This window comes from Sus scrofa, chromosome 9 (genome assembly GCF_054392235.1).
Source record: "Sus scrofa isolate SSC_HxYL_T2T_F1_AM1 chromosome 9, Sscrofa_HxYL_maternal_Yorkshire_Landrace_v2.0, whole genome shotgun sequence".
NCBI classification, from domain to species: domain Eukaryota; kingdom Metazoa; phylum Chordata; class Mammalia; order Artiodactyla; family Suidae; genus Sus; species Sus scrofa.
The window spans coordinates 106,112,775-106,133,268 of NC_139391.1; the positions used below are offsets into that span (position 1 = coordinate 106,112,775).

The 20,494-nt window shown below is 34.8% G+C and overlaps 1 protein-coding gene across 14 annotated transcripts in view; it reads left to right on the forward strand.

Moving 5' to 3' along the window:
- MAGI2 (membrane associated guanylate kinase, WW and PDZ domain containing 2) overlaps window positions 1–20,494 on the forward strand; it is a 1,324,949-nt gene that overhangs the window by 454,140 nt on the left and 850,315 nt on the right. The window lies entirely within an intron of this gene.

The following is a 20,494-nucleotide window of genomic DNA, read 5'->3' on the forward strand; positions in this document are numbered from 1 at the left end:
TTTTTGGGATGCTTCTAACTTGTGGCTCCTCCACTTCATGTGGTTACATTATGGAACCACAACATGCCTTGAGCCCAGCTGTATCAGGAATCACAGTCTTGCTTTAATTTAGCCAATTAGGTTTATGTTTTATCTAAATGAGCTGTTCTGACTCATTTTGAAGTTTTGACTTTACAAATACGTTGTTGCTGCTGCTCTTTATCTCCTTCAAGTTATCATTAATTCAGAAGCCCTGAAGCTAGAGTCTTGATTCATTTTTGATTAACTCTATCAAAAAAGAAGCTGCCAAGTTTCCTCAGAATGTGATATCAACTCTTCCCTACCATACTAGAGCAAATGTGGCCTAAAATAAAATAGAAAATATTAATCACCAAGTCTCTGAACTCTGATCTCTGCTGAAACTTCTTTAATCTCTCAAAAAAATGTTGTCTCACAAGTAAACATAGGTAAATTTTTAAAATATGTACAAGTGTACATTTTTTTAATCCACAGAGACATTATTATTTTAGTAACAGTGTCAGCCCTACCAAAGCCTTTAAATTAATCCCTGGCATTCTAAAGTCTATGGAAACTTTCATAAATTCTGAACTCTTGAAGTCAGGAAAACTGTATATGTAATATGTTTGTTATTTGTAAAGTAATATATGCTATTGTTATTATAATTATGCAATGTTTCATGTTTGAAAATGTGTGTATATATACATGTGTATGTGTGTGTGTATATATATATATCTCATGTACAAATGTGCTTTGGCATGGCACATGTCTATAGTAGATAATAGACAGTGATGTATTTTTTCCTTTCCTCAAGGATGACATAGAGCCCCTCCTCCTGTAAGCGCAAGGTTATTGCATGTTATCTCTCTATCTCTCCCTTTTGGCCTTGAGACAACATGGTGTTTTGATTACTTGTATATCCTCATCCCTAAGAGATGCCTGCCAGCATGGGGTATCTATCTGTTGTTGTCATGTCCCATCCACTAGTGACTGTAACACTTTCCCTTTTGTGGTGGCTACAGTGAATCATGAGAAACTTTTTTGAGCTGCTCTTAGAGGCAAGAAACATGATACTATTTATTATTCTTACTACAGACTCAGTGCAGTGTCTCAAATAACTCAAGAGAGAGCCTCATTGCACAAAGTTTCAGAGATAATAGATTATTTCCCAGGGAGTGACAAACATCCATTTTAGTTAAAAACATGTCTTTCTTATCAACCTTGAAAGACTTGATTGCTCAACAAATTAAGAACAAATGCCTGAGGCTCACATTTATATCCTTTCTCAAGAAGGGGCCAATAAGCCTTTACAACTTTATCATTGGCTCTGTTTACATGTACCCTTGCCACTTACAAATGAAACTGCTCACCATGGCTCCTTCCATTAAAATGTCCTTTCTGCCCTCATCTCTTTCTGGAAATATGCTACCCATATTTCACAGCTAATATCAAATGATACCTCCTCCCAAAGAACCTTTTCTGATGTCTATACCTAAAATAACCAGTATATATTAGGAGCTTAATAGATGTTTGCTACAGGAGTTCCCTTCCTGGCACAGCAGAAGTGAATCTGACTAGGAACCATGAGATTGCAGGTTTGACCCCTGGCTGTGGGTTAGGCAGTGGGTTAAGGATCTGGTGTTGCCCATGAGCTGTGGTGTAGGTCGCAGATGAGGCTCGGATCTGGCGCTGCTGTGGCTGTGGTGTAGGTCAGCCACTTCAGCGCCAATTAGACCCCTAGCCTAGGAACCTCCATATGCCGTGGTTGCGGCCCTAAAAAGCAAAGTAAATAAATAAATGTTTGCTACATACATGAATGAATGAACTGCAGCTGATAGATTCTCCCCTTCCTTCTAATTTCCAGAATTTTTTATAACTTTTACAACTTTTTACAAGTTCACATTGTAGTTTGGAGGGGTTTTTTTTTTTGGTGGCACCCATGGCATGCAGAATTTCCCAGAAGTTCTCTTAATTGGTCTTGCCTTAAATCCTTTCAGGTAACATTTAGGATAATTGGTTAATCTCTACATTTTTTGAAAGAATTTACAGCTTTAAGATATATAGACCTTCCATAAAGGAACCTCAAGTTTTACTTTACTTTCTCAATCATATGTTGCTTGCGTTTCTAACTAATTTTATCTAAGTAGTCACTTTCAGGTATTTAAAATGATTATCTCTAGACTTTGCTGTCATTCGTTCTCCTCTATTGTATCTATTAAGTTCTTGTTACCAGTGTACAACAATTGATTTATATTTGTTTATTTATTTCTCTTCTGTCTGGTGACTATATTGAACTCTCTTGTTGGTAAGGTATTTAGTTTTGTTTTTGCTTTGTTAGAGATTTACTTAGATTTTGTGGATATATAGGGAGACAATGGCTAAGACAGGTTGGGATTCATTTTTGGCAGAAAGCCTTCAAATTGCAGGTACTGTGTGTGATGGCTAATAACCGAAACATTTTGAAATGACCTGGGCTGGATAACCAAGCACAGTCTGTGCAGGCAGGTTGCAACTCTTGGTCACATGGGTGAAATCCTTCCTTTATGATTTGTTTCAAAAATTATTGTTTTGGGAGTTCCCGTCGTGGCGCAGTGGTTAATGAATCCGACTAGGAACCATGAGGTTGCAGGTTCGGTCCCTGCCCTTGCTCAGTGGGTTAACGATCCGGCGTTGCCGTGAGCTGTGGTGTAGGTTGCAGATGCAGCTCGGATCCCGCGTGGCTGTGGCTCTGGCGTAGGCCGGCAGCTACAGCTCCGATTCGACCCCTAGCCTGGGAACCTCCATATGCCGCCGGAGCGGCCCAAGAAATAGCAACAACAACAACAACAACAACAAAAAAAAAAAAAAAAAAGACAAAAAAAAAAATTATTGTTTTGGCCAGAGCCTCCAGAATTATTTTAAATAACTGTATTAAAATTGAGTATTGTTTCTAATTTCTGACCTAATATTGTTTCATTTTTGTGATATTAGATGTTACATTGCCTATCATTTCTGCTTTTCTAGGAAAATTTTATAAACAAAAATATACGAAAGGCTCTACCCTTTTTTCCCCAATCAGAATATACTGAAATTGTAATAGCTTATTCCATTAGACTTATGACTGTGGTAAAACATTCTTTTTAAATTTTCCATTATTAAACTATCCCAGAGTTCCCACTGTGGGCCCAATGGGTTAAGGATCTGGCATTGCCTCAGCTGTGGCATAGGCCACAGATATGGCTTGGATTCAGTCCTTGGCTCAGGATGTCCATATGCCATGGGTGCGGCTGAAAAAGGAAAAAAAAAAACAAAAAAAAAAACTATCCCCAAACTCTGAATAAGCCTTAATTGGCCATCATAGATATTTTAACTTTTTATTTTGAAATAAATTTTTGACATGGAAAAGTCACATAGTATAGAGAGTTCCTGTATACCTTTACTCAGGTCCGCCAGTGTAATCATACACAGCCATAATACAGTTATTGAAACTACAGAGTTAATGTTAATATAATACTGTGAAACAAAATAAAGACTTTATTTCAATTTGACCAGTCCTTCCACTAAAAAACTGTAGCTGTAATAAAGACTTTTCAGTCTAAATGAATATCATATCTCTTGAGATAGTGAAGATATTTTTATGTAAAAAAAAAAGAAATGCAAAAGGGAAATTAGACCAGTTTATTAGGAAAAATTTTAAACTTGCATATGTTAAAACTATTATGAACAGAGGGAAAATCATGAAAAAAACTTATGGCCAGTATTAAAATAGTTTAATGTCATTAACATTAACATCTCCTCTAGTAAAAAAGGAGAACAAGTCCAGGATTCCACTATGCATTTAGTTCATAAGTCTCCTCAATCTTTGCTAGCTTATAACAGTTTCTCACTTTCTTTTTCTTTTATTAACTTGATGTATTTGAAGAATACTAACCAGTTACTTTGTAGAATGCCCCTCAATTTAGGTTTGTCTGATATTTTCCATTATTAGATGGATGTTTGGCAATAACTTACTGAAACAATATCTTGCCCTTCTTAGTACATCATATCAGAGGAATATTATGTCAATGTGGAATATTACTGTTGATAACACTTAATACTTGAGTAAGGTTGTGTTTTCCAGGGTTTCTACTGTAAAGTTCTAATTGTCTCTTTGTAATTATTAAGTATCCTGTGGACAGATGTTTGGTGACTGTGAAAATGTCTTATGCAAATATTTTTCCCACTAATTTTAGCATCTATCAATAATTCTTGGGAGTTCCTGTCGTGGCTCAGCGGAAACAAATCTGACTAGGAACCATGAGGTTACGGGTTCAATCCCTGGCCTCGCTCAGTGGGTTAAGGATCCGGTGCTGCCATGAGCTGTGGTGTAGGTCGCAGACACAGCTCGGATCCCGCGTTGCTGTGGCTGTGGTTTGGGCAGGTGGCTACAGCTCCGATTAGACCCCTAGCCTGGGAAATCTCCATATGCCTCACGTGCGGCCCTCAAAAGACAAAAGACAAAAAATAAAATAAAATGATTTTCTCCTACAACTATTATTACTCTAGTAATTTGCTAATAATGGTGATTTTCTGTTTCATCATTTCTCCCACATTTATTAACTGAATCCTACTGAAAGGAAGAGCTGTTTTGTTTTCCCCTTAAATTGTTTTAGTTCAATGATTTATTTGTATTAGTATGGACTAGCAGATATTTACTGTAATCAGTAGCTTAACACTCATTATTATTATTCTGTATTTTGTTTAAATTGTCTCAAATTTTGCCATAGGGAATGCCTTTGAGTTAGCTTCTCTGTCCTTTCAACATGTACCCCATCCCTTTTAGGAGGGACCTTCATACTTTCTGGCACTGAAGGATAGTCTAGGCTCATCTTGTGTTTTCCCTTCCCCAGATCTGTATCAGTCATTTCCCGAAAGAATCCTAGTTAGTTTTACTGGAGACTGCTTTATAGAAATCAAGACCTGAAACAAAATTCATCTCTACCTTTAGGCTTTCTTACTATATAGAACTAGGAAACAAACATTTGTATCCCCAGCCATGCATGCACACATCTGTATTTATTTCTATAGCTATCAATTTTTAAGCATATTAAAAACTGTGAGTTCCTATTTATACCTTTTATTTCAGTCCAAAACCATACCATCATTCCAGGCTTCCCCCTTTCCATATTTGTAACACTTTTTTTCTGACAGTGAGAAACCTGCCTCTATTTATCCATGATTATTTATTTGCCAATCCTAGTATAAATATAACATAGTCTCAGGATGGCCAAGCTATGATCATGGTGTTTTTCGAAATTTAATTTGTGTGCTGACATAGTATGTATCAGTAGGAGTAAACTATAGTGTTAATTTTAGTATTGTCCTTTTTAAGTTTTTGTTGGCATCAAAATATTTAGCATCAGAATTTCAATATATTAGTTGAAAATAATTTTCAGTGCCAAAATGTACATGTATATTATTTCATTTTAATTCTCATTCATCATTCATTTATTTATGGATTTATTTTCAGTACATTTTCTACATATTATTTATAGTTTTCCAGAAACTACATTTCTTTTTTGAATAAGTTGTTTTCCATTCTACCTTCATTGAGATTTTTATAGCTAAAAGAGTTAATACATGCAAAATGCTGAGAACAGTGCCAAATAGTAAGCCCTCAGTAAATAATTATTTGTCATTTTTCTATTTTCTACTTTATTTTTGTCACTATTATTATACATTTCTTTCTCTTTTCTTTAGTTTTATTTGGTTATCATTTTCCTCACATATTTTGCTGAATGCTTAATCCATTTGGTTTCTATTTGTTATATTTAATAATTAATATTCATATAATTCAGACACTTGGTATTTTGTAGAACTTTGAGTCAACTGAAGGAACCTTTAAGGAAGACTTGATATGTATTCACTTTGGGAATCAATGTATAAAATAATTAACTCTAGGAAAGGTAGTTTTAGTATAACAGGAAAGTTCAGCACAGCTGGATGCCTCTTTTATCTTGGACAAAGTTGTTGCAATAATGAGCATTTTTTGGAACTTTATAACATGTCTTAGTGACATGTAGAGCCAGACTTGAGAGCATTTGAGAGAAATTCAAAGCTAATGGTCTCTCCTGTACCAAATGGTACGACTTGACAGCTCACAGAGAGTCAGTGACCTTTGTCTTTCTTGGTTATGTTGTTGCTTGAAAATTCACGTACCTGTGACTTGACAAAGGGCAGAAAGAGACAACTCAATGGCTAATTTAGTTGTTCTTTCTCTTCTTATACTAATACAGTGTCAAACTTCCAATCCAAAAATGTAGTAATTAAGATAGGCATCTTCAGAAATTGTTGTATATAGTCATTCCATTGTTGATTGATTACCTGAAGTTATATCTCTTAGATGAACTAAAAAAGTAGTATATGCTCCAAATCTGTTGTATTACCATACACTTCCCTTTGTCTTTTTACTTCTCCTGCTTTTTATTTGTTTGTTTGTTTTTTCACTTTTACTTAAGCAGAAGCATATAGAGACGGGTTAATGTCTTTTCCCCTCCTCGGGCTTTCATTTGTTTAAGTTCAAAGTTAAACCTTTTGATCAGTGATCACTAAATCAAATATCGTACACTTAAGAAGAAAGAAAAGAGTTATGCATTTTATAAAGAAACTCAACTGAGACTTCAGTTTGCTCATTAGCAAACTTTGTTGAATGAAAAACAGTATTCCTTATAGATTCTTAAGAACAACAGTGGTGATGATAATTAAAATCTTTCATATCCACATAGCTGTTATTTAAAAATTCTTTGGTATTTATTCTAAAGAAAGTGCAACTCAAGTGGTACCTTTCAAATAAGCCAAAAGAGAAGTTTTTACTAGCAGGTAATTATTTACTCATTATGGCAATTTTATAAGTATCTCTTTAAGCTGAAACAAATAGCTGGGGACCTGCAATCAGCCTGAATAATGATTCTTGCCAATTAAAACTATGTACTTTGGAGTTTCCGTCATGGCTCAGTGGTTAACGAATCCGACTAGGTTCGATCCCTGGCCTTGCTCAGTGGGTTAAGGATCTGGCACTGCTATGAGCTGTGGTGTAGGTTGCAGATGCGGCTCGGATCCCACGTTGCTGTGGCTCTGGCAAAGGCCATTGGCTGCAGCTCTGATTGGACCCCTAGCCTGGAACTTCTTTATACCTGTGGGAGCAGCCCTAGAAAAGGCAGAAAGACAAAAAAATAAATAAATAAATAAATTAAAATTAAAAAAAATAAAACAATGTACTTTGGCATGAACTAAATTAGTTAAAATCCAACTAATTTATATGGTGGTTAATCAAGCTTGTATTAATATACCTTCTTAAAGGTGACATTCAGTGGATGACACAGGGATGTCTAGACGATTATTGAAATAGATCATATTAATTACTTACAAATAGAAAAGCTTCAACTTTGAATTTTAAAAACATAATTGAGAATGCGAAAGATAGAAAAGGTCAGTAGCTTTGTTACTTTGAAGTAATACGTCGAAGCCCAGAACCCATTAGCCACAGCTTAATTTCCCCCTTGCTTAATTTCTTGCTTTTGCTTTCTCTACCATATCCTCTAAAATCCTAACTACAGACCACAATTAGGAATCCAAATTCTTGCGCCCTTCTCCATCCAGAGGATACACCAAGCTATTCTGAGGTTGACAAACAACCTCCAGATATTAGTGGTTTAAACAGTAATGTTTTACTTCTTACTCATGCTACATGCCCATCATGTTTCTTCAGGGAATTTCATCCCAATTCAGGCCTCATTTTGGAGAGTCCACTCTGGTTCTTAGCCTTTATGGTAGGCTGACTAATGGCCTCTCAAAGATGTCTATGTCCTTATCCCCAGAACTTGTGCATAATTATCTTATATAGCAAAATATGAATTTTGCAATGTTATGAAAGATCTTGAGATAGGTAGTTCTTCCTAGATTTTCTGGGTAGGACTGACATAATTAAAAAAGTCTTTAAAAGAGAAAAATATTAAAAGAGAGACTCAGAGGAGTTCAGTAGAAAATCCCATGTGATAGTAGAACTGGAGATTGTAGTAACACATTTGAAAATGGAGAAAGGGGTCACAAGCCAAAGAATTGCAGGTAGCTACTAGAAACTGAAAATGGTACTGCAAGGGAGTGTCCTTTCGTGGTTTCCAAAAGGAACCAGCTTAGCCAATACTTTGACTTTAACCAAGAGACTGATTTCAGATTTCTATACCTAGAACCGTCAGAATTATAATCGATATAGTTTGAAACCACAAAATTTGTAGCAATTTGTTGTGGCAGCAATGGGAAAGTAGTACAATCTCTTAATAGTAAATTCAAGTAAGAATCTATTACAAGAAGAAAATTATATTGTTAAAGTGATGAGCTTATCACCATAATATCTTAAATGCAAGGTTTAAAAATATTTTCTGCTTTGTAGCCATTTAAAATGTTGACTTCTCTTATTTTCTATTGTCTACTAAATTTAGTTAACATCTAAAATTTTGTTTTGGGGGTTCCCTGGTGACTCAGTAGGTTAAGGATCCAGCATTGTCACTGAAGTGGCACAGGTTCGATCCCTGGCCTGGGAATTTATGCTTGCTGTGAGTGCAACCAAAAAAAAAATGTGCTTCTTTTAACGTATGGTCTCCTTAGTCACAATTTTTTACTGTCGTTAGTACGTAATACATGTTTTAAATTTTATAATTAAATTATTCCGTTAAAATATGCATTTATAAAATAATTCTTTCATATTCATTTGGGAAAGTTTTTTAAGCATCTGGAAGAGCTTATTAGCATTGCTATTTTTAACATAAAACTATTAACATTTATTAATTTATAGTCATTTGCGAGTATCTGTTCATTTCATTGTAGATCAGAGGGACCAACTAGTAATCATGACCTAAACACAAAGCGACAATACATGCAGTGAATCTCTGATTGGGCTTAGGAATTCATTGTTAATTGCATCAAATTTTCTTTTTGTTTAAATTTTCTCTCAGTATAAATAATGACTATTGCAGTTCTTCTAGGAACATTTTTGCTAGAGCAGATATTTTCTGAAAAATATTTTAATTGGTAAAATCTGATCTATGATCTTCAAAGCAGAAGCATCAAACCCCATTTTTTATTTATTTATTTATTTATTTTGTCTTTTTAGGCCTACACCCACAGCATATGGATGTTCGCAGGCTGGGGTGGAATCAGAGCTGTAGCTGCCGGTGTACGCCACAGCCATAGCAACACCAGATCCAAGCCATGTCTGCAATCTACACCCCTGCTCATGGCAACACCAGAATCCTTAACCCACTAGTGAGGCCAGGGATTGAACCTCCATCCTCATGGGTGCTAGTCGAGTTTGCCAACCACTGAGCCAAGATGGGAACTCCCCCATTTTTAATATAAAGATTCACCAAGAATTTATTGAGTACCTACTTATGCACCTTGCTTCTTTTTCATTGACTTAATAATATTTCAAGTTCCTGAGAAGTACAAGTATCTTTAGGCATGCTATGACCGAGGAAGGCAGTCCCAAATGTTCGTTTGCCTGTTACAGGGTAAACAAGGATGTGTAAGTACTGATTAACAGACATTGAATTTAACTTTAAGAGGAATGAACCCTCAAGTTCACATGATATTTCTAATTCATGAGCATTTGTTAATTAGTGTCTGAATAAAATGAGAAGGAACCTCATGACTGCACATGTCAAACAATTCCACAGTTAATATTCTAAAAGGGACTTTCTTTGTCATAGCACAACTGATAGATTTTTCCTGCCAGTGAGGTGATAGGCCCCATCTGCCTTTGATATGTACATTCAAGTAATTTTTCTCTAGAGTTTCAGATAGCATATAAAATTCTAGGTACTTTTATTAACTAATGTCAGTAGAAGGAGCCATTTGCTTTGCTTACTTTTTGAAATGTGGAAATTCTATACTATATATTATTAATAAACAGAAATAAATATGAATGCCAAAGAAATTCATGAGGAGAGGAAGGACAGTACAATTCAGAATTAATTTTAACAAATAAATCTATGACTCTGGAAAACTTTTGAAATGTATTTCATGAATAGAATTAATAAAAAATTATAATTTCAGCATTTTCCTAAAATTTTACCATACAACGGTCTTAGATATAGTATAAGCCACCAGTGTATTATAGTTAATAATTATGAATTAATATGAGTACCATCCTATAAACTTCCTTGTCATTTAAACAACATCAGAAACTTTGCTTTTTGAAAATAATATCTTAACTTTCTAGATAAGATTAAAAATTAGGTTAATGAGAAAGTGTAAACAAATGTAATATTGATTAAATTAATGTTGGCAATTTATATTTTTCACATTTCTTTTCATAGTAGATTCCCTTCATGTTGAGATAGGTGAAAAAATAATTTAATTCAATTCTACTTGTGTTCCTGTCACCATTTAGCCTTTACCCTGATGCCCTTCCAGTCTCTGATATTAGGTTATTAGGACTAATCTCATGGAGAGAGTGGATAGAGTAGAGAATTGAGGTACAAGGTAGTTGGATTTCACCACTAACTTCCTATACCAGCCATTTGTAATTTAAGTATGCTTAAAATCTCGTGTAGCCATTGATTTATTTTGCATGGAGCTGGAAATAACACTGGAGGTTATCTAGATTAGAACGCTGATTTTGCAGAATCAGTTTTGGGAAACAAGTCAAAAACATTTAGTGAAGGTGGGAAACTGAAATCTAGAGATTTCAAGTAGCCGAACTAAGGCTACACAGTTGTTTGCTAGGCAGCAAACCCCAGAACCTAAATTTGCTGATGCCCAGCTTAGGCTCTTTTCATTATTGCAGGGTGCTTCTCATAAAGAGAAGCATTGTTGTACGTATACCTAAAGATATTTATGCATTTTTAATCTCATTTTGAAATGTGCATGAACATACAACTCATTTCCTATAATGAAATGAGGAATTTTATACTAAAATAAATTTTTACTAAAATAAAATTTATACTAAATTAGTATAAAATTGTGTCTTTGTTAGTGGTATAATAACAGTGAATTTAGGAAGACAGTGTTAAGTGCTAGGTTTCTCTCACTCTTCCTACACCCTGACAATGTCACCAGAAAATTACAGTAAGAGTAACACTCATGTTGGTTGTGTTCACCTTTGCGAAAAAAAGTCACCCTTCTTACACCAAACAAAAAAACATGTATTTTCTCCTTTTTAGTTAAATTACAAAAAGAGAATCTTTTCTCTATTTAAAACATGAATACTGTGGAAAAAAATAGGTTGTTTACTCATTCGTTGGTTTATTTATATGGAATCTCATTTCATAAAAGATTTGAGGCTTATAAAGTCTTTACATTTTATAGTCTGGTATACATGTGAAGATTTTAAAATGTTTTATTTAACAAGATTTTTTGCTCATTTTTCAGTTGGGTTGTTTGTTTTTTGGTTTTTTTTATAGTAGTAGTACAGATACTATGAAACTCCTAGAGGAGAACATAGGCAAAACACATAGGCAAAACAATAAATCACAGCAACACCTTATCTGATTCACCTCCTAGAATAAGGTCAGTAAACATTTATGGATGTGGTAGAAGTTGAACTGTATTTCAAAGAATGATAAAGATTTTAGGCAATACTACAAAGCTGCAGTTATCAAAACAATACGATACTAGAACAAAAACAGAAATATAGATTGGTGGAACAGGATAGAAAGCCCAGAAATAAACCCAAGCACCTATGGTCAACTAATCTATGACAAAGGAAGCAAGAACATACAGTGGAAGAAAGATAGCCTCTTCAGTAAGTGGTTCTGGGAAAACCAAAAAGCTACATAAATAAAAGAATGAAATTAGAACACTCTCTAACACCATACACAAAAATAAACTCAAAATGGATTAAGGACCTAACTATAAGACCAGATACTATAAAACTCCTACAGGAGAACAAAGGCAAAACACATAGGCAAAACAATAAATCACAGCAACACCTTATCTGATTCACCTCCTAGAATAAAGTCAATAACAAAAATAAACCAATGGGACCTAATCAAACTCAAAAGCTTTTCCACAGCAAAGAAAACCATTAAAAAAAAAAATGAAAAGGCAACCCACAGAATGGAAGAAAATCTTTGCAAATGATGCAACAGACAAAGGTATAAACTCCCAAATATATAAATACCTCATTCAACTCAACAATAAAAAAATAAACAACCCAATTGAAAAATGAGCAAAAGACCGAATAGACATTTGTCCAAAGAAGATATACAGATGGCCAACAGCCACATGAAAAAATGCTCAACATTCCTAAGTGTTAGAGAAATGCAAATCAAAACTACACCACTTTACACCAATCACAATAGCCATCATTAACAAGTCAACAAATAACAAATGCTGGAGAGGGTGTAGAGGAAATGGTACCCTCCTTCACTGTTGGTGGGAATGTAAATTGGTACAAACAGTATGGAAGACAGTATAGAGGTACCTCAGAAAACTAAATATAGAAATTACCATATGACCCAGCAGTTCTACTCCTGGGCATATATCCCAACAAAACTTTCATTCAAAAAGATACATGCACCCACATGTTCATTGCAGCACTATTCACAGTAGCCAAGACATGGAAACAACCAAAAGGTCCATCAACAGATGAATGGATTAAGAAGATATGGTATATATACACAATGGGATACTACTCAGCCATAACAAAGAACAAAATAATGCCATTTGCCGCAACATGTATGGAACTAGAGATTCTCATACTAAGTGAACTAGGTCAGAAAGAGAAAGACAAATACCATACGCTATCACTTATATGTGAAATCTTAAGTATGGCACAGATGATCCTATCTACAAAACAGAAACAGATCATGGACATGGAGGGAAGACTTGTGGTTGCCAGAGGGGCAGAGAGTGGGATGGGTGGGGAGTTTGGGATTGGTGGATGCAAACTCTAATACTTGGAATATATGGGCAGTGGGGTCCTCCTGTACATCACAGGGAACTATGCATGATTGGGTCACTTTTCTGTACAACAGAAATTGAAGAAACATTGTAAATCAACTATACTTTAATAAAAAATAAAAATAAGTTTAAAAAAAAAAAAGAATGGTGATGATTTAAGTGCACAAAATGGGAACTTTGGGGAGAAGGGTATTTCCGTCAAAAGAAGTGAAAATTTTAGTAGATGACACTGAGCATGTAAAGTAAAAGTTCATTTTAACTGGAGCAATGATTCTCAAACATTGTGGTCCCAGGTCACCTTTCCACTCCCCCCACCTATCCGCCCCTAGTTTTATTGAGAAATACTTGGCATATAACACTGTATAAATTTAAAGGGTAAAACATGATGATTGGATATACTTATACCTTGGGAAATGATTACGATAAGGTTAGTTAACACATCCATCACCTCACGTAGTTACCATTTTTTGTTTTGTATTGAGAACATTTAAGACCATTTCTCCTAAGAACTTTCAGGTATATGATACAGTATCATTAAGTGTAGTCACCATGGTGTACATTGATCCCCAGAACTTGTTAGACTTATAATTTTATACCCTTCAACCACCTTCACCTGCCTCCCAATCCTCTACCCCCTGCTCCTGGCAACCACCAGCCCACTCTCTGTTTCTGTAAGTTTGTTATCTTTAGATTCACATACAAATAAGATAATACAGCATTTATCTTTCTCTGATTAATTTTACTTAGCATAATGCTCTCAAGGTTTCTGCATGTGGTCACAAATGGTGGGATTTCCTTCTTTTATAATGGCTGAAAAAAATACGTCTGTGTATATATCTCACATTTTTCACCACTCTTAATAGTTACTTAGGGCCTCACAAATCTTTGGTTTCTATGGGTTATATGTATCAGTAATTATAAAACATAATTTATAACATAATTTTGTAACTTTTAGTTTTAAAAATATTTGTTAATCTATTTTAAATAACACTAACAATCTATTAATTAATTTATTTTGCTTATTTTATTTTTTTGCTATTTTAGGTCTACACCCACAGCATATGGAGTTTCCCAGGTTAGGGGTCAAATTGAAGCTACAGCTGCCGGCCTATACCACATCACTGGATCTGAGCTGTGTCTGTGACCTACATCACAGCTCACAGCAACGCTGGATCCTTAACCCACTGAGCGAGGCCAGGAATGGAAACTGCGTCCTTATGGATACCAGTCGGGTTCGTTTCTGCTGTGCCACAATGGGAACTCCACAGTCTATTAATTTAAACATAACATAATCTTATGAAAATAGCAAATATCTTAACCCTATTTAATATCTGGATTAATAAAAGCAGGATTAATGGATTCTTATGTTTGTTTCTGCATTTAATCTGCATCTACTCTGCTGCATGTCTAGAAAACTCCATTATACACACATGGGAATTTAAAAAGACAAATAACATCTTAATATGAAAACAGTTTTGACTGTGTAGACGTCCCAGGCACACTTTGAAGGCCTGCTGGATTAGAGACTGGTGTATAGGAAAGGGAATAGTGAGAGAAATGACTAGAAATTTTAAAAGACTGATAATCTATAATGCCTACCAGAAGAGCATAGTAATTCCACATTTTGTTAGAAATAGGGTCCATTTCCTGAACTTTATCACCACATCAAGATATACATACCCTAACTTTTCAGACTGTGCTGATAAATATCTGGGAGGCAGAAATCTTATTTATCCCTATATTAGATATCATTTCATCTTTTATAAAGGGCCTTAAGGTCATGTCAGAGGGATTGAGAAATTTGTCTGATGAATTCTGAATAGCCCATTGCCAACTCAAGGTTACTTCTTCACTGCTGTTCTGGCTGTTCTAATTTGGAATGTTTAAAAGGGAACACAACTGAATCACTTAAAAACAGAACTGTGTCCAATCCTGATCTGAAATTTGAGACTTGACCCCTGGCCAAAAGGCCAAATTTCTAATTTTATTTTTAGAGTTAGTTTCACTGAGCAAATCATGTCAATAAAAGCATCCTTTATCATCTAGCTTTGGAAGGATGCCTCCAGCCTAGAGAGCGCTAGCACAGCCACTTAGGCATGACCCTGAGGCAAAAATGTTGAGCTTTGAACTTGAAATCTAACTAACCCTTTATTCCCCCCCTCCAAAAAAAAAAAAAAAAAAAAAAAAGGAATTTCAGCAAGTATGCCAGTAGGGGGAACTGTTATTCAACAAATATCATCAGGACTAGGTTTCCCCTGGGCAATAGGCACAGACCAGAGACTTCCTAGTGTAACATTGTGATGACCTGACTGATAAAGTATCTTCCATTGTTTTTTCCTTGATGATTATCTTGATCTAATTTAGGAAGTTACATTTCCACATGGTCAAAGGAAGGAGCTGGCTTCCAGTGTAGTTAAAAACTGTGACTCAGAGTTCTCGTCATGGCTTAGTGGTTAACAAATTTGACTAGCATCCATGAGGATGCAGGTTCAATCCCTGGCCTCTCTCAGCGGGTTAAGGATCCAGCATTGATGTGAATTGTGGTGTAGGTTGCAGATGTGGCTCGGATCTTGCGTGGCTGTGGCGAAGGCTGGCAGCTGTAGCTCCAATTAGACCCCTAGCCTGGGAACCTCCATGTGCCATGGGTGCCACCCTAAAAAGGCCAAAAAAAAAAAGGCCAGTGATCACAGCTCCTGCACAATTCTACAGTTCTCTGATTGGCTGGTAAGGTAACAGGGCAGGGGTTAACTTTATCAGTCCTTAGGCTCCAGAATGCCTGGGGACTCTGGGCTCACACTCATCTAGTCGTTAACATTTTCCATTTGGTGGTGGGGGTGGGGATGTTCACATTTGTAAAACAACTCAGGAAATTTGCATCTGATGTTGTTACCTATGTACTTTAGAGAAGAACTAAAGCTGAAGATATGGGGAAGGCCCCATAGGATCCTGCTCATTTACATAGTGAGAAATTAAGTGACAGAATAGATGCCCTCAAGGATTGAAATGTAAAACAACAGCTAAGCAACATGGTGTTTTGCTTGTTTCTTGATTTTTATAAATTAATGTGGCAAATCAGGTATGACTAACTATATTTTTCAGCATTTTACTTTAGGCTGAAAATAAAGAATTAAGTAGAGGCTACTACTTTTCCTTTAGAATATTTAAGGAGAGAAAATTCACTTACAAAAAGGAAAACTGAGAAACAGAAGGCTTAAAAGGCCATCATAACTTGGTGAGTTTAAAATAAAAGGCCATAATGAATGTTACTAAGTAGTTCAAACAAGAAGCAAGAAAGACAGGGCAGTAAGGATGGGAAAGGTAGTTTGTTAAACTAAAACAAAGTGACAGAACATAGGGAAGCTTACTTTTCCATGAGTCAGAAGTTCTAAAACCATGCTAAGCATGGTTGTCTACTTATGTCAAAGATAAATTATAAGCCATAATTTTGTTTTAAAGTCTTCTTCATCTTTCTCTTTGGCTGCATCCCTATCCTGGTTTATCCTCTTCTCATTTTCTACCTCTAAATTAAATACTGAAAACACTGAAATAGTAGGGGAAATCTTTCACCAAAAGACAAAAATTTTAATATTCTTTATAGTATTCTTTATGCTGGTAATGTTGAGAATTATAATGAATGGGACTATTTCCCCATACTAAAATTTTACCTAATTCAGTCAATTTTACCCTTAAAACAACAAAATGATTTTACTTCACCAGTGTAAGAGAAGAAAAGATAATTGCCAATTTCTTGCTGTTAAGTATTCAACTATATAACATTAAGAAAGCTTTTATGGAATTAACAAGGAAACCAAGGGCAATAGATGTTATAATAATTATGACAAATATTTCTTGAACACTCTTCATGCTTAATAAATCATTCTAATTCATATATGTTGATTTTTTTTAACCCTTAATCTTATTAATTTAAACCTCACTGATACATAGTCATGGAGCCAACATTTACCTTTATACTAGCCATGAAAGAACTGGAAGTAAATAAATGGATAGCATGAATAAAATCTCAAGGAGAAATATTTAACTTACCAATTAAGATGCACATTACATTTTAGAATTTTAAAGTATGCATTTACGTGTAATAAATAATATGTCTGTTATAAATGAGTCACATCTATCCTTAGCTTAAGCTCAGTAAAACCTCTGCTTAGCAAGACTGGTATCAGTTACATATTTAGAATTATCATGTTAGAAAACCACATGTAAATTAAAATGTCCTATAAGTTCATTTTTTTACTAAATCATATGGATCTTCTCCAATTAATATTAATACATATTCCTGAGTTGTTAGCTTCAAAGCTTTTGAATGCTTTCTTAACAATTTTGTCAGAATGCTATTATACTATTAATTATTTGATGCTTTTTTCCCCAAAAAAATTGTTTTGTAATATTTAAGGCAAAACATTGTATACATATCATATTATGGTAATTTAATCTCTGATAACTCATATATAACCTATTCCTTTTAAAACATAAGCTGTTAATAATAAGCATGTTTCTCCTGGTCTGATTTATTTTTCTGTATTAGTGAATTCATATCCTTTCATACTGTTCTACCTGCTTAAAGACTTGCTATTGCTTTATAGGGTGTGTTCCTCACTCTTAGATTTTGTATGACATTATCATTGACAGGACATTACAAATAGTGAGTGAAGATGGAAAAATAATGATTTGAGTTGGTGTATATATGACTCTTCTGGTGTGTGATGTTTGCAAGTGCTTTACAAAGTAAAATAATTTAACATATCTAATTTGGGCACTCTATTAAACAAAAGCTTTTAAAACACAATTATTATATCAGAATATGATATATATTTTTAAACGGTCTGTGGAATAGCTTTTAAGATATGCACTACCCCAGAGTTCATTACTTTTTGTAACTAATTGAAGTTTTGGGTACTCCACATTAAGGGCAGATAAGCCATTTGGACATCTCTTCATGTTTAAACCCTTTGTTTCAGTATTATTTGTAAAATGAGTTTTGTGGAAAACATGGAATATGGATTGCTTCTGCTAGAGGCAAAATAACATCAAAACTCAGATCATTCTACATCAAATTTTTCTGGAAATACATATCTGTTGTTTTGTAATTATTTGCAATTATTTGGAGCTTAATGAACAAGATTGTATGATTTTGAAAAAAATAATCCCAGTATATTAATAACTCACTTTTTACACAGTCAACGAGGACATCTTCAAATGGAAATATTTTAACTTTGTTTCCAATGGTCAAATAGACTTTTCAAAAATATTAAATTGAGATCTGTCATGGCTATATTTCCCTGTTTCATTTAAGGCCAAAATGATAAAGCCATAAGCTAGAGCTGGATTAGTATTTGCTCATCAAATATTTATTGAGCACTTGTTAGGTGCACAACATTGTATCAGGCATGCAGACAAGTTAAATGTATATTTCATTGTCTCAAATGCCTATCTCTGGTTCATCTGACTGACTGCTTTGGCTGCCAAATATGTTGAGATCATTTAAAGAATACATTTAGAGTTCCCATTGTGGCTCAGCAGGTTAAGGACACATTGCCTCTGTGAGGATGTGGGTTCAATCCCTGCCCTTGCTCCGTGGGTTAAGGATCAGGCATTGCCACAAGCTACAGTGTATGTCACAGATGGGACTTGGATCCAGTGTTGTTGTGGATGTGGCATAGGCCTGAAGCTGCAGCTCTGATCAACCCCCAGCCCAGGAACTTCCATATGCCACAGGTAAAAAAAAAATTTTAAATAAATAAAAATAAAGAACACTTTTGCTGGTCAAGACTAAATGTTTGGATTCATCCAGAATTGAAGATAGGATTTGCAGGACTTACCTTTATAGATGTGATTTTGAAATAGAGAAGCAGTGTGTAGCACATGAAAGGAGAATGTGGCCAAGAATGAAATCCCGAGGAACGTTTTAAAGAGGTAACCTAGAGATAATAAGGACCATTTCTTCCTCACTTCACTTGGACCCTGTGCTTCTCTCCTTCACAGTCTCATCAATTTGCTCAGTTCCCACTCTATGTGCTCTCCTGAGGAGACCATGTTCAAACTTTACCTGTTTAATTTCCACTAGCAAGACAGTGACAATGTCTTTCTCCAGACTTGGAACCCCTGCAAATCAGGCCCACATGTTCACTCATCTATAGAACTAAATTCAAAATTCTCCTTTCTAAATGTATTCCTTTTCCATTACTCTACTCTCTCTTTCAGCTTCATTTAACCCAGATATTTAAGAGAGGGCCTAGACTCCTTCTTCCTCCCTCTTCCATATCTAATCAGCCACAAAGTAGTATTAGTTAAAATCTGATATTTGGCAGTGTTCTGGAACTGGAAATAGTAGTGTGTTAGTGATCACTAATTTCTTTGGACTAAATGATTGAATTGGAAATGTATTCCATTTCTTTTTCTATTTCTGAGTTTCCTCTTTTTCCTCTTTCTCATCAGACCCGAGCCAGGAACTTTTGAAACATTGTGGAAAGTCTCCTGATCCCAATGTTAGCAACTCCTCTCTATACTCTTCCCCACAGGGCTGCCAAATGAGGTTTTTGAAATGGAAACACAATCACACATCACCTTCAGAATTTTGCGGAACAAAGTCTAGATTCTTTGGGGTAGCATATAACCTGAAGGAATATAAGAGCCCGCATTATTTACTTCTAGCCTGCAATTACAACTTCACCTCTTTCCTTTACAGATATCTTGTGATTTAGTCAAAGTTATCTAAAAGTACCTCTTTTTTTTTCTTGATTTTTCTTGTCTCTCTTTGACTTTACTGTATGCCTTCTGCTCTATTTGCTTTGCTTCTTTCATTTCATTTACCTGGTCGACTCCTATTTATCCCACAAGGTTCAATTTTATGCCCTCCTCCTTTGTCAAACCTTACTCAGTGCCTTAAATAGAGTAGATTTACTTTATCTTCTTTATTATGACAATTATAGCAGTGTATTATATTTTTTGTGTCCCAGGCCAATAAGAAATACATTGGTATTCCTTAAATTTTGGTATTCCTGCCACAAATCATGGTATTTAACACATAAGTTAGGGATTAATAAAATTTCATTTGAGTGAATGGATAAAGAAATATTCTCTAAGACAATGGGAGTGGAGTTCTAACTTAAATTTATTTATTACTGTTAATAATTGCTACTACATTGAGCACTTATTTTTTGTTAAACTTTATATGTATATTATCTTACTTATCGCTATTATTTAGTTAATTTAGTTTATCGCTATTTATTTAGTTCTCGCTATTTATATTGTTACCGCTATCTTACAGATGAGGAACTAAGGCTAAAAGAGATAAAAATAACATATTGAAATCTTATGGACAGTAAATAATAGAGATTTGAACATTTTCTAAACTCCATAGTTGCAATTCTAAATCGTATGCTAAAGTATGGATATGAATCAAGGATTATACATAATCTATCTCTCTTATATTTAAAAAATAATATATGTCCTTATAATGGTGATTTCCTAATTCAAAACAATTAGTGTATTGAAATATATAATCAAATTCTTCTCCCAGATTTTCACATAAATTTTCCTTTAATTCCTATGGTTCTGTGTT